Source organism: Marmota flaviventris, chromosome 18, assembly GCF_047511675.1.
Source record: "Marmota flaviventris isolate mMarFla1 chromosome 18, mMarFla1.hap1, whole genome shotgun sequence".
Taxonomy (NCBI): domain Eukaryota; kingdom Metazoa; phylum Chordata; class Mammalia; order Rodentia; family Sciuridae; genus Marmota; species Marmota flaviventris.
In genome coordinates, this window is record NC_092515.1 from 22,750,703 (window position 1) to 22,767,205 (window position 16,503).

Genomic DNA, 16,503 nt, shown 5'->3' on the forward strand with positions numbered 1-16,503 from the left:
ATCTTGTTGGGTTGTATTATAGTAGAAATACGGGATCAGAAATTAGTAAAAAACAAACTGAAAGAGTGTTAAGTAAATTGTTAGAGGAAGGAGGCATCTCAGTAAAATCAAGAACAATCAGGGCATACATTGATACAATACAAAAATGTAGCCCATGGCTTTTTAAGGAGGAGTTGTTAAATATATCACAATGGAACCATCATGGTGAAGATTTAAAAAGAATAGAAAAGAAAAGCCCAGGGACTCTGCCAGTTGGCACATTGCCATTGTGGACGTTCGTATCTTGTTTGCTTAGTCCAAAGCCTTCAGTTCAGACAATGGTAGAGGAAGAAGAAGACATAATGATTCAAGTAAAAGAGAAGGTCTCTCAAGTTAGTCAGACAGAGGAAAAGATTCAAGTAAAAGAGAAGGCCTCTCAAGCTAGTCAGACAGAGAAAGAAAGTGTAAAACAGAAAAAGCCATCAGGGGGGAAAGTTACAACAGGAGACTGCTACTAACACCTTTCTATCACCAGAGGGTGTAAGTGTCCAACCAACAGCACCACCTCTACAGGAGACTGCTACTAACACCTTTCTATCACCAGAGGACGTAAGTGTCCAACTAACAAGGCCACCTCCATATGCTGGGAGGTCCCCAACCCCCACAGTTGATAGTTGGGATCCTGAGACAAGATCTCAAATATTAACATGCCCTGTATTTGAGGCAGGAGGGCAGCGATTTTACCAAGTTTTAAATTTCAAAACAGTGAAGCAGCTAAAAGAGGCTGTAACAACCTATGGTCCTCAAGCACCCTTCACTGTAAGCATGGTCGAATCCATTAACAACTTGAACATGACGCCAGCAGATTGGGCTAATATGTGTAAAGCTGTGCTAAATGGAGGACAATACCTGTTATGGAAGGTTGCCAATGAGGAATTTTGCAAGGAGACGGCTAGGCGAAATGCAGCAGCTGGTTATCCTCAGAGAAATCTAGATATGTTGTTAGGAAAGGGACCTTATGAGGATCAGCAGCAACAAATTGCATATGATCCTGGTGTATATGCACAAATTGCTGTAGATGCAATTAAGGCATGGAAGACTTTACAAGGACATGGAGGTTTACAAGGTCAATTATCTAAGGTAATACAAGGAGCTAATGAACCTTATGCTGAATTTGTAGATAGGCTTATTCAAACAGTTACCAGAGTTTTTGGGAATACAGAACAAGCAATGCCATTACTAAAACACCTGGCTTATGAGCAAGCGAATCGTTGGTGCAGAGATATCATTAGACCATGGAAACATGAAGATTTAAACACATATATTAAATTATGTAGAGACATTAATGAACAAGAGCAAGTCGTGGCAGCTGCAGTAAAACAGGCTTTAGATGCCAGAGACATTAATGAACAAGGGCAAATTGTGGCAGCTGCAGTAAAACAGGCTTTAGATGCCAGGCCAAGAACATGCTACAATTGTGAACAAACAGGACATTTTAAAAGGAATTGCCCCATTGGAGGAGGGTTTAACAAAACTAGGTATCAAAGGAGTAGAATACCAGGTATTTGCCCACAATGCCGTAGAGGGAGACATTGGGCTAATGAATGCCGTTCTCAAACCACCATAGAGGGTACTCCATTATCAAAAAACGAACAAGGACCAGGTGTTTATCCACGATATCGTGGAGAAAGGCATCGGGCTCCATTGCCAAAAAATGGACAGGGGGGCCCAATGCTCCAGGGCCCAAAACCACAAATATACGGAGCACTGGAGGAACCCAGCAACCCCATCAGGGTAGTGCCCAGGACACATTGTCCATCAGATCCCTCATCAGACAAACCAGAGGGAGCGCAGGGTTGGACATCTGCACCTCCGCCAGAGCAGTACTAACTCCAGAGATGGGAGTTCAAATCATTCCCACAGGGGTGAAAGGACCTCTTCCCAAAGGAACAGTAGGCTTATTATTGGGACGCAGCTCTTCTACTCTAAAAGGACTTATGATAAGTCCTGGGATAATTGATCCCGATTATGAAGGTGAAATAAAAATTATAGCCAGTTCTCCAAAGGGTATATCAGTAATTTCACCAGGAGATAGAATAGCACAGTTACTAATAATACCCAGCCTACATGATAAATTTTCCAGTCGTACTGTAGAAAGAGGTTCCAAGGGATTAGGCTCCACAGGTGTAGATTGGGCTATGCTTTCTTTAAATTTAGATTCTCGCCACATGCTAAAACTAAATATTCAAGGACATGAATTTAATGGGCTACTGGATACAGGTGCAGACCTTAGCATCATCTCTTGTCAAGAATGGCCAAAACATTGGCCATTACAACAAGCCACTCAAACGCTTCGAGGCCTAGGAGTGGCAACTAATCCCCATAGAAGTGCAATGGTATTAGATTGGAAGGATCCTGAAGGATGTGAAGGAACTATACAGCCGTATGTATTGGATCATCTTCCCGTAAATTTATGGGGACGAGATGTCCTAGATCAATTAGGTTTGACATTAACAAATAACATCAACCAAAATGCACCCACTATTATGACTAGACAAGGTTTTAGGAAAGGAAAAAGATTAGAAAAACAAGAACAAGGTATAGCAGCACCAATACAAATAGATCAAGGAACAGAAAGACATGGGTTGGATTTTCAGAAAGGGCCACTGAGACAATAAAAATTACTTGGAAATCAGAAAGACCAGTATGGGTTCCTCAGTGGCCCCTGACTAAAGAAAAGATACAAGCAGCCCATGACCTGGTCAAACAACAATTAGCAGAAGGACATATACAACCTTCTGTATCTCCCCATAATACTCCCATTTTTGTCATCAAAAAGAAATCTGGTAAATGGAGATTATTGCAAGATTTAAGAGCCATTAATAATGAGATGGTTATTATGGGACCTGCTCAATCAGGGATTCCTCAGTTGTCTGCTTTGCCAAAAACCTGGTATGTTTTAGTTATAGATATTAAAGATTGTTTTTTTTCAATTCCAATTCATCCTGAGGATAGTCCACGTTTTGCATTTACTATCCCTGCACTGAATCATGAAGGTCCTGATCAGAGATATGAATGGAAAGTACTCCCTCAAGGAATGGCTAACAGCCCAACTATGTGTCAAATTTATGTTAACAAAGTAATCCAGCCACTTAGAAATCAAAATCCTGAACTACAAATATTTCACTATATGGATGATGTATTATTAGCACACAAAGATAAAAACACATTGCTAGAATGTTATGCCACACTTACAAACTTATTAAAAAATTATAATCTAGAGATAGCAATAGATAAAGTACAATTAAATTTTCCAATTAATTATTTAGGAGTTCTATTATCCTCAACCATGGTCCGTCCACCAAAAATTCAAATACGAGAAGATCAACTCAAATCACTTAATGACTTTCAAAAGTTATTAGGAGACATAAATTGGATAAGGCCTTATTTAGGTATACCAACAGGAGAGTTGGGACCTTTATTTGATATCCTAAAAGGTCCATCAGATCCAAATTCACCCTGTATGTTAACGCCTGAAGCAAGAAAGGCATTAAAAATCATTGAAACATATATGGAAAATATGCATTTGGATAGAATTGATATAAGTTTGCCTTTATTATTTATTGTACAACCAACAAAAAATATTCCTACAGGAGTATTTTGGCAAGAAGGTCCATTATTATGGATACATTTATCTTATTCTCCTAACACTATTCTTACTAGGTATCCTGAGGCTGTAGGACAATTAATACTCAAAGGAATAAAAGCAGCAAAGGGAGTGTTTGGAATTTCTCCCAATAAAATTATTACTCCATATACTATGAATCAAATTGATGAGTTAGCTAATGAGTTAAATACTTGGGCAATAATCATGTGCAAATCTAATGTTTCATTTGATAACCACTTACCATCTAATCCTTTATTGTCTTTTTGGTCATTGCATCCTGTAATTTTTCCAAAAATGACAAGAAAAACACCTATCATGAATGCTCCAAATATATTCACTGATGGGTCAAATAATGGTACAGCAGCAGTAGTTACCCCTGATCAAACTTTTACATTTTTAGTACCCAAACAATCAGCTCAAAAGATAGAGCTTAATGCAGTTTTACAAGCTTTTGTGATGTTTAAAGATTCTGTATTTAATTTATTTTCTGATAGTCAGTATGTAGTTAATGCTATAGTATCTCTTGAAGATGCTGGTAGGATTTCCCCTTCCTCTACTCTTTTCTCTTTGCTTTCCACTATACAAAGTCTAATCTGGGACAGAAAAGATCCATTCTTTATAGGACATATCAGGGCACATACAGGATTGCCTGGAGCCCTTAGTTTGGGCAATGATTTAGCAGATAAAACTACACATGACATACATATTTTCTCTACACTAGAAAAAGCTATAAATTTTCATGAAAAGTTCCATGTCAATGCTAATACTTTACAAAAGCATTTTAAAATAACTAAGGAACAAGCTAGACAAATAATAAAACAATGTCAAAATTGTGTGACCTTTTTACCACAAGTTAATCTTGGAGTCAATCCTAGAGGATTGATACCTAACCATATTTGGCAGATGGACGTCACACACTTGCCAGAATTTGGAAAATTAAAATATTTGCATGTTACAGTTGATATTTCTTCTGGATTTTTGATGGGCTCCCTTCATGCCGGAGAAAAAACTAAAGATGTTATAGCTCATTGCTTACAAAATTTTGCCACTGTGGGTGTTCCAAAACAGTTAAAAACAGATAATGCCCCTGGTTATACTTCTACCTCTTTTAAACAATTTTGCTCAACATTTGGCATTACTCATATAACAGGAATCCCATACAATCCACAGGGACAAGGCATAGTTGAAAGAGCTCATCAAACTATTAAAATGTACTTATTAAAGCAAAAAGAAGGAATTGGGAAGGGGTATATATTCCCCAAAGATAAACTTAAAATAACCCTTTTTACTCTAAACTTTTTAAATTTGGATTCATCAGGACTTAGTGCTGCGGAAAGGCATATGTGTCCAAAAAATGTACATAAGCCCAAGGTACTTTGGAAGGATATTCTAACAGGACAATGGAAAGGTCCTGACCCAGTAATTGTCTGGAGTCGGGGGTCTGTTTGTGTGTTTCCACAGGGAGAACAGCAGCCGGCAGCTGGAAGTTTGCTGGCAGCTGGAAGTTTGCTGGGGCCCCTTCGGCTGTGGCTCTCAACAGGGTCTTCATAAATTGCCCAGGCTAGCCTCAAACTTGCAATCCTCTTGCCTCAGACTCTGGAGTAGCTGGGATTACAGGAATGTACTACCATGTCCAACTCTCTTCTGGTTCTTGAAACTGAATTGGAATATAGTTCACTATTGATTGCATATGGTTCACTATGGTTGATCTGGATCAAAATTTCCTGGAACGCAGTGTATTCAAGGTAGCAAATTTGCTGAGTGCGGTGGCACACACCTGTAATCCCAGGGGCTCGGGAGGCAAGGCAGGAAGGATTGCAAGTTCAAAGCCAGCCTCAGCAAAGGCGAGGAGGCACTAAGCAAGACACTGTTTCTAAATAAAATACAAAGTAGAGCTGGGGATGTGACTCAATGGTTGAGTGAGCAATAGGTTTCTTGACAGACCCCTAAGTGATGTGCTACACACTATGTTCAGGATTGGTTAACTAAATCTCCTTGTGATTGGGCAACTCAGCCCCTGAGTTCAGTTTGGGTGAACAAGCATATACAAAGTCAGGGCAGAGAGTGAGCAGTGAGATGAAGCATTAGCCACACCAGGTGTTGGAACACGTCCCTGGTTTAGAAGGAAGAGGTTGGACTAGGGCACTGGAGCCCCTTGTTCTTGACCTAGTTCTGATGTTAAAGTATTGACTAATCTTGAGCCATTCCTTTTCAGGGGCCATCATTACTCAAATTTTAATGGCAGTTTTTTCCCATGTCTTGGAGTTTCAATGAACACCCAATGAGGAAATGATTTTGAAAAGCACAGGCAGAGTTATATAATATAGCTTTGTTTTAATGGTTGTCAACAATGGAAGCTGTGGGCTGTGGGGTTAACTATTGTTCTATCCATTTTAGTCCTGAGTTTAGAATGAGATGATAAAAATTGAGGGGGGATTTCCATTTCCTATATCCTCAGGGCTGCCTACTTCTCTGCCATGCTGGGTTTTGGGGTGGGGGAGGAATCAGCCCAATGTGGCCTCACATGGCCCTCATTTTAGGCTTGTTCAGGTCCTGCTGGGCAAGAGAGGGAATTTCTAGCTTTTAAGAAAAGGACGAATTAAGTCTGCAGTAAAGCAATGAGCTTACCTTGGCATTTTTCATGATTTTCTGCAGTGTTAAAAACTTTTGCCAATGTTTGCATTTAATAGCTTCTGCCTTGGTGAAATTATCGAGGTTCCCAACTGTGATTTCAATGGTTCTTGGAGTAGTGGGGCATTTGTAAATTGCTGCCAGATATTAATAGCAAAGTATAAGAGGGAAGAAAAACTAATCAAATGGGCACTAGTGAGTGAAGATTTAAGTGAAAGAAAGGGAAAAGTATATCTGGATGCATTGGTAGACAGATATATAGATAAGTAGTTAAGCCTGTGTATATAATATATACGTGCTTTTTATTTTTATATTTTTATTTTATATAGAAGGGAAATCCTGACAGAAAAATTATCTTCCTAACAACAGCCTTCTCTATTTCCCCACCTGCAGCCCAACACCTTTCAAGAGTTTTTTTTTTTGTGTGTGTGTGTGTGTGTATTTTAATGCCTGAGTAAGAGGTTGCAAATTCTAATGTCTACAACTGAAAATCAAGATCAAGTGCCCCTCAGGCTTATGGCTAGAGCCATTCAAAATTTTATGTAAAATCTTCCATTTTAAAAACTGAAAAAAAAAAAAGTTAAAAGCACCACTTGTAGATCCAGCCAAAAATATTAGGTTTAGGGGCTGTGGTTGTGGCTCAGAGGTAGAGCACTCGTCTAGCATGAGTGAGGCACTGGGTTCAATCCTCAGCACCACATAAAAATAAAATAAAGATATTGTGTCCACCTATAACTAAAAAATAAAAAATATTAAGTTTAATTCATGAAATTGCCACTTTGAAGGGCCATATGTTGTTTGCCATGTTTGATATACACTAATTTTTTTTTCTGAAATCGAGGAATATTGCACACTGTAACACGTTTAGTGCATTGTACCTATGTGACCACCACCCAGATGGAGTTGCAGAGCATTGTAGCACCCAGAAGTTCCCCCTGTGCTCTTTCCCTGCCAGTGCTCCCTCCCCCACTGAGAGTATCTTAAAGAGAGGAAATGGTCTAATTAAGGTCAGGGATACTGAGCTTCCCTGAGGATAAGAAGGGGAGAGAGATTTGGGGGGATTTGAAAGTGATGAATAGAGACTTTTGATACCCTCCACATACCCTGGGATATTGGGGAAGGGACAGCTCTAAGATGTACCTCTTTGGATGCTTCCTAGACATTTGGCACCCTGAGTTCAGAAAGGGCTAAAAGCCCTGGGCCAGGTGTGGTATGGCGCTACCTCTTAGAGTCAACCTCATAGGCCATGGGTGTGTCGGGGGCTCGAAGCCACGAAGACTGAAGACATTTGAAATGTGGACTGTGTATGCTTCCAGGGTTCCTGTAGATTCTGAGGGCAGAGAGAAGCCCCACAAGGCACCTCTGTAGAGGTTCTATAACCACCAACAGCCGTTGGTGAGGGAGTAGTTAGGAAGGCAACAAACAAGCCAGATTTATTTATTTGGGAGAAAATAGACATATAGTGCTTCTCTTTCTTGCCCTGCATGTCAAGGAGCAAAACCATATGTGTTACACTTATTTTGTGTGAATCTTTAATTGGCAGAGACACCCTGCCTGGCTGTATGCCAGGTTGCAGGGGCTGACGATCTGTTCCAGCCCGTGTCCAGCCTGAAAGGCATTGCACAAATGAGGCAGAATGTCTGCTGCTTTGCAGCCCATAGGTGAACTTGCTTCCAGATTTTATTTTTCACTACAGGTCTGAGAGGGCTTTGTTCTAAAATACAAAGGGAAACCTTTAGGGAGGGAAGGAGGGAGCTTGGCAGGGGATTCCAGCCCATCACTGAAGGTAGACTTAGGGTTGCCACTCTTTTCTAATCCTGTAGGGAATTGGCTGGCTCCCCTCTGTGGTGAGAAGAGATGCAAATGCCTTTGCCCCCTGTGAAGTCAGCGTGGCAGTAGAGGCTCAATTTTCACCTGGTGACTTGTTGCACTATATTAATGAGACCTTTGAACTGTCTTCTGAAAGTCTCTCTTAGATGAAAGTGGACTTTGCTTTGGCAAGTGCTAATGGCTCCTATTGTAACTCTTGCTGTTTTCCTCTTTTTGTCCACTCCCAAGGAACAGATTTACTGGCTTGTCCTTTCAGTCAAGGTGACTGAGCAGGCAGAGAGTCTTGCCCAGATCTCATGGATGTATGAATAGTTCACTTGGCCTGGTCACCATATATCAGGAACCTTACTGGGTCAGCTTTCATAAGCTTCTCTTCTGTCTCTCCCCCTGCCCGGCATCCAGTGAGCATGGGTGCTTCATTATTCACATGAGAGTGGAGGTCTCAGAGTCCCAGCCCCAGCCCTGGCAGCCACTTTGAATGTCTGGCTCTTTTTTTTTAGGCAGGTATATAAAAACATAGAAATGAAAATCACATCAATACTGGCCAAGATTCTTGTGGAAACCCTGAGAACACAGAGCTGAGCCATCTTCATTATATCTAGAAACATCTAGTACATACCATGGCCCTGTGAGGAAGGTGGGTTTCTTTCTTTTAATATATAAGAAAACTGAGATTATAGGATGTTAGGCAATGACTAATGACTAATGACTCTGAGCTTGGATTTACAATCTAAATCCTGGTCCTGAGTCTATGTGTTCTCCAGTTCACCAGGAGCCACAGATGAAAGTCTACATGAAGGTGAGGCCATAATTTGTGAAGCGTGCCCCAAATGAAAGTGCAAGAACCATGTTTAAAAACTTACAGAGTGATAACAAAACCAAGCCTAGAGCCTGTCTATACATGGAAACTTATGAGACTGCCCATAAAGCTGGCCATGGGTAAGGCAGATTGAGTGAAATAAACACACACAAACTAAGGGTTACATTTTCTAAGAGCTAAACTCACTTTAACTGACCTTGCCTTTGAGAAAATTTTATATCTGTATTATCAAAATCTCAGTTTTCAAAAAAGTCCAATAGGAATTTGAGTTTTGTGGGAAGTTGCATAAATTTTGTTCATTAAATTTTCCGCCTAGTGGCTGGGGTTGTGGCTCAGTGCTAGAGTGCATGAGGCACTGGGTTTGATCCTCAGCACCTCATAAAAGTGAAATAAAGATATTGTGTCCACCACTAACTAAAAATTTTTTTTTTAAAATTCCACCTAATGCCCATTCTTCCCTCTTATTTGATAATGGAATCACAGTTTCTTTGAGGTGGAATCATACCCAGCTAGAAACTATTCCTCCCAGACTCCATTGTGGGGATGGAGGCCCCACAGTCTTTGATAGAAGTCTGATGGGGACATGTGGGAATGTTTTGCTTTCCTGTGTAAATTCTAGATGTTTCTTTCTCCTCCTTTCTTGATTGAGGTGGGGCAGCCACAGAGCACTGTGACTGTGAGCTGATCTTGAAGACAAAAACACAAGCTGAGAATAGTGGGACAGAAAACCCAGGAACCTTGGGTACATCTGGGAACATCCATTTGAACCCTGAAGTATCTCCCTTGAATTTCCTTTCCCAATAGAAAAGTAAATCCCTATGGGGTTACATCTTCTTGGTTGTATTTCTCATACATGCAACAGCAAAATATAACAGGCGTCAAAAACATTTTAAAAACTAAGATACAAAGCACAGCTATGGGTTGCCTTTGCCCCCAGTTGTGCAGTGAGGGGCTAAGAGTAGGAGTCAGTAATACACATCTCCTCTTTTCCGAGCCTCCTATTCTCACTGACTCTTTAAGTGACCAGACTTGCCCTTTAGCCATCACATTTCATTGCTATACCCACCATAGTACATCACCGGTGAGATGACATCTGGTCTTTTATCTTTCTGGACACATGAAAGACAAACTTCTCAGACCCCTTGCAGTTGGGCAGGGCCTTGTGATGAATTCTGACTGACTGGCATTGGTCACGTCTGGACTGAAGCTCAAGCATGTATGAGCATGAGAGCCCCGTGTGAGTGTGTTTCCCTTGTTGTGGTGCTGAGGGGGGATGGTAGATTCTCAAGAGCAGAGCAGCCTGATTCATTGAATCATGGCATGGAGGATAATTGCCCCAGAGAGTCACCTGTATTCACAATGGACTTTGCAGGGGTAAGAAATAAATATGTGTTAAGTCATGACATTTTAGTATTATTTTCTAGATTAATTTAACTAACTCCTTCTTCCACTGTAAAATATTTGCTAATGTAAAGGACTAATGAACATGGGTTAGAAAGCTTCCTCCCAGGATAAACTCTTCAGTTGGGGGTGCCTTTATCTGAATGGTGAGATTTGGGGCAGCATAGGAGACATAGTTGAGGGATTAGAAAGGAGTGCTATATTTTCAGGTGTCTTTCACATTATAGGTGCCAGCTACTGACTAACGGCAAGAAAGAATGAGCCAGAGTTCCATGAGCTGGGGCCTACATCTCCACTTGTGCCCACACAAAGCCCTTTGCCTCTAATTAGGTCTCATCCACCTGTAATCACTATTAAGTTACAACGCCTTGTTTAGATTGACTGAGACAAAGTTTTGCGGTTCAGGTAAGACTGAATCCAGATGTAAGTAATCTTGCATTTCACTACTGTCTTTCAGCTCCGTTTCCTTCTGAGTTAGTGTCACTCTTAAGCAAGCTTTTCATATCCAGTGACTCCCAGCATTCAGGCTTTCATCTGACAAACTGTAAGAGTCAGCCTGACTTCCCCATGCACTTCACAGGAATGGCAAAGGCAGCTTTTTCTCCCCCCAAACAGACCAGAGTTAGTATGCTTAGAGAAAGCAGCATGTGGATGACCCTTTACTTGGGAGACACAGGATACTTCAAAGCCTCAGGAGATCCACCTTTCCCCTGATTATCCTTCAGGTTTCCTTATAATTCTCCCTAACCCTCTCTCTGTCCTATCCAAACTTTCTATAGGGTTCTGGTGAATAAAGGGTAATAAATATGATAGATGATTATGCTATCTAATAAACCATCCTTTGGAAACACTAGGCAACTGCACTCTGTGTAGACAAGTCCTAGACTACTCAATTCTATGCTTAGGGAAAGGTCTCTTAAAGCAAGAGGGATTTGACTTTTGCATTGGTCTCATGATAATGTTTCTATGAAACCATCAGAGGTGACTTAGAGGAGGATCATCTACACTATATCTGAGGGTATTCAGTATCTCTACCAGTGTGTGTGTGTGTGTGTGTGTGTGTGTGTGTGTCTGTACATGTGTTGGCATGCACGTGTATCTACCCACCAGGGATTTGTGCACAGTTAGTGCTATGTAGTATCTGCACTTAGCAGCAATCTCTGCTTGAGCACCAATTATATGTAAAACAGTCTGTTAAGCATTGAACAGGAGTGGCTTTGGATGGGTATCACAGATCCTGAGAAGACAATTCATGAGACTAAGCGAGTAGGAGCTATGTCTAGGAAAAGCAAGTAGGAAAGTGTTAAGTGGAACTGGTAAGGGAAGGTGGCCAAATGAGGATGTGGTATCAAGCTAAGACCCAGAGAGAATGACTTTGGGAACAACATATTTCAGATTTGCCCAAATCAAAGGCAAGAGGCCTGGTATATTTCCCATTTATATGCCAACACTGTCAGACATTGGTTACGGACAGACTGGAGTGGCAGATGAGGTGTATGTGTACATCCCCAAGTATTTTCTTTCTTAAGAGCACATGAAGATGGTTCCAGAAGTCTGAGATCAAACAAAATCAGGTTCTAGCCTGGGACAAGGAAGAAGGTGAGGAAAGAGTAAGGTGATCCAAGGAAATATGGACTGAGCCTGACAGCATCTGCTACAATGTGTTATTTAAACCAGAGAAAATTCAACCTGCCCAACCTGAGACACTTCTTATGCTCATTATTCCCATTGAACACACGGGAAAACTGAGGCTTAGAAAGGTGAAGTAACTTGATAGTACAACTGATAAGTAGAATAGCTAGAATTTGAGCTCAGGTTCTCTAACCCTCAATTCTCCACATGGGAGGCTACCAGAGCCTTTGAAGAAGGGTAGTCCACTGGGGTTGACTTCATCTGAGTGGAGAGTAAAATGATGGTCCCAACTCTAGTAACTAAAAACAATGGTTGAGTCCCATTGCTCTTACTGGATAGGTCCCTGGAGCCAGTAATATAGGGAGGATCTGACCCTATAAAGAAGGCCAGGCACTGGGGACCTGGAATTAAATGGGAAAGCACAGCATCCAGAATACACTCCTAGAGGAATCAACCACGGAATCCTGGACCAAGAGCTCTGCTGCCACCTCTAGGAAATACATACTATAAATGACCCCATATTACAAATAGGAAAACAAAGGCCATGATAAAAGAATGCCCTTGATCAAGGTCATGTTGTTGCTAAGACTACACATGGTAAATACATGCTTCTTATGCTAGATCACATGTCTCAAACATAGTTTTCTAAAAACTGGTTTTCACTGGACCCTCATTAGGGTTATCAGTCAGGGAAGGTTTATCGGTTGTAAGTAAAACTCACCTCCTGGTGGCCTATGTGGTTACCACCAGCTGAAGGGGTTGATTTGGCTTATAAAACTAAAAGGTCTAGAGACTGACTCAGAGCTCACATGGTGTTATTGGACATATTTCTCACTCCATTAAGGTACGTGGTTTATTTTCTTCTGTGATAGCCTCAGCTTTCTTCAGAATCTTCCTATTTGTTGCCAGATGGCCCTCACTAGCCTCAGGTTTATGTATTGCAGGTTAATCATTTTAGTGGAAAAGAAATCACTGTTTTCCCAAGGTTCCAGCAAAATTCCCAGTGCTTAGGCTCATTGGCTTAATTGGGATCATAGTGCCCATCCCAGAGACATTTGGATTGGCCAGGTCTAGGTCAAATAGCTCCTCTGCAGTGAGGGTGTGTGTAGTATGTTTGTGTGTGAGAGTGTATGTGTGCCCAAATGTTTTAGTTGAGTGAAATGAAAGCTTGATTCCCAGAAGATCAGGGAACGTGGGTGCTACACTGGTAGGAACTGCAGGATGGTGTTCCATTGCATGGAGTCAAGCTTTCTGGATGAGTGTAAACCTGAGGTTAAGCAAAGCTCCTGATCTTAGGGTAATGGGGCTATGCCTAAGACAAGGATTCATGTGCAGGTAAGTTTTAGAAAAGTCTCCCCAGGAGACAGGTAAGGGAAAGGGAAGGAGAGAGAGAGGGTGGTATAGGGAACAAGAAATAGCTGCAATGGAGGCTGTTGGCACCCTACCCAGTTTCCCTTTGCTGAGCTGGTGTGCTGATCCCTTGGTTCCTGAGTATGGGCTGCTAGTAATTCACAGTTCTCTGGAGAATTTCTAGGACTGGCATAGTGTATATCTCCTGGGGTTGGCACATAGCCAAGGAAGAACTGAATGACATGAGGATATGAAAGCCCAGCTCCTTTGCCTCTAGGTGGGACAATTAGACTCTCTCAGAGTGTCCTGTATATTATCAGTTGAGGCCAGACTTCAAGCTCACATCTTTGTCTGGCTTCTTTCTTGCTCCTCCTTGCTTCCTGACTTCCCTACGAATTTCATCTTTAAGGCTTTTGTAAAAGCTTTGCATAAGACTTCACAGGTCTACTTCAGAGGAGCCATGCTTAATACAGGTTAGGTCTAACACAGGTCTGGCTGCAAGGTTGCAATTTCAGGTCAAGTTCTAGTCTTAGCCTGACTCCATGCTCTGAAGTATAAATTACACTGAATTTGCTCTATCTTAAGGCCAAGGAGTTGGGTGGGGGTGGGGGAACATAACTTCCAGGCATACTTGACTGTGTTATGGTGAAGTGGTCATAGAAACCCAAGGATAGTTCTTGAAGACCATTGTAGATAAGATCTATTAAGTACACATAATAGGAGTTAGGCACACTGAGGCATTAAAAAGAGGCCTAAGGGGACCCAGCAGGTCACCAACACTGTCTACCTCATAGGTAAAATAAATCATGCTACAGGGAACTTTGGGGATCAAGATTTTTAAACTGGTACCAGCTTAACTACTGGTACCATAGCTTTACTACTTAACTATCATAAGAGTACTCTAATTAGCTGTCAACAGGTTGTTGTTTATCAATTTGTTGCTACTTATGTAACAAGAAGTACAGAATACAGTACTTCTAAATCCTTGTAATGAAATATTTTCCTTTATTGAGACTGTGTTTATATAGATGCACATTAGTTTAAACTTTTTGACCTCATTTGCATTCTAAAATTATAGCACCATAATTTTCTTTTCCCAAATGCATTCACTCTTAATTAATCTTAACCACTCTCAAGCTTTTCTGATTTCTATTATCACTATTTAAAGTTGAGAAGACTTTTAATGGATCTAAATCTCATATTCAAATTAGTTTCTTTTTCTAAAGTTATAATGACTTGAAATTTTATTTGATTTGAGCCCAAAGTATTACCTGAAAAGTAATTTGATTGTTTTACAATTTAAATCATCTGTGTGGAATAAAATTCATTAACCTTATTTACATGTGTGTGAAAATTATGACACTCTAACCAATTAACATTTTTTAAAAGTGTGCAGTATTTTACAGTATGAAGCTTTGACTTGTGCTGCAGCTCTTGTCATCTATATCTCAACCTGTTTAGCTTCAGAAATCTGGGTTAGGTATTGATTTTCAGGTTTGGCTAAAACTCTAGTGATTTAGTTGTCTCCCCAGACAATGTTGCATGTGAAAACTGTCTTTTCCAGGGACTGAGGGAGGAGTGGCCTACTGAAGCTCAACATTAGCATAATCTTCCTAGGCTAATGGGGGAGAGCTGACCCCTAGAGGGTCTGGTGCAAAGGTCCTTACCAGGATCTTGAGGCTATTATTTGGGGAAAGTCGAACTTTGGCCATAGAATCCTTCCTTTTAGAGCTCTACCCTAGAGAAGCACAAATATGTCTTCATTCTCTGGCCAGCTCTTCATGGGCACGGTGCTGGAGAACCTTTCTTAAGCAAGTCTTGAGGAATGGGGATGGCAGTTTATAATATATTTAAGATATGACACCCACAAGACTGGGAAGTGTCCTTGAGTCTAGCTTATACTAGTCCATGTCACCTGTATTATTGATATAGCCTTCCTCAGATGTCCCCTGTCCCCATGTTGTCTCTGCCTCCAGTATTTTCTTAAAGTTTATAGCCAGAATTCTGGAGCACGAAGCCAGTTACATCAAAACCTACTCAAATAAGCTTTCCATGCTTCTTATTGTTACCTACATAGAGTTACTTACCTTGACCCACACAGCAGGATTTCCCCCACCCTAGCCCTACAGCACACTGAATTTCATGGATCTCTGCACATAACATTCTCTTTTTCCCAAGCCTTTGAATGTGCTGTTACTATGCATGAAATGTCCTTCCCTCTCTTCTTTGCCAAGTCATTTCTATCTCATCCTTCTGGTCTCAATTTAAGGGTTACGTTGGCAAACCCCTCATTGAAGACTCTCATGGAGCTCTTAGAGAGGAGGTTGCTGATCTTCCTCTCTTGACTCTGACACAATCTCAGTTTTCCATTTGCTATTGTGATTGGGTGTATTATATCTCAATCAAAGGCTCTATGAAGGAAAGGGCCAGCTGAATTTTTCCTTACCTTTCTATACCTAGCACATAGCTAAATGTCCAGTTCCATAATTAGCATATGTTGAATTAACAATGAACAAGCATGACTTCATAATGCCCTTACTTAAAGAAAGGAGCCATCATTCTTGCATTATCCATCTGAGGCTAAAATTCAGTAAAATATATGTCTAAGGCATCTAGCAGAGCCCTGTACCTCTAGCTATCTGTCTCCACCCTGTGCTGGAGGTCTTTAGGCTTCTGATGTGGGAGCCCCAGTAGTGGGGCCAGGATTCCAATTAGAGGTCTAGCTGTAAATACCTGATCACAGACTGGGAAGTAATGAAATCATACCCCTGCACCCTGATTCACATCTCTGTCTTTGACTTTCTGTTTATAGCACTTTGGGCAGTGAATCATATCAAGAATAAATAGTGAAGAGAAGGAAAACAGTTCATTGCTCTGGGAAGCTTTGTCTTGAATTTCCGATTCTTCCTGAGGTCAGAATTATATGCTTAAAATGAGAAAGCTGAATGAGGGTCTCCCACATGAGATATTTTCTTAGGGGTGTGGACAGACCTAAGCCCATCTCTGTGAGTGATGGGTGCTGTTTACTTAGAAGTATCACTGATGAGAAGTTTCTCTTACTGTTTCCTTGGCTTTTGCCGAGTTTGCAATTTGGCTGTCCTAGGCTATGGAAGAATGGCAATAAGTGTTTGGCAAAGTCCCAGAGTCTCTAGGCCTCAATTTTCTACCTATTAAGCAAGAACAGTATTTGGCT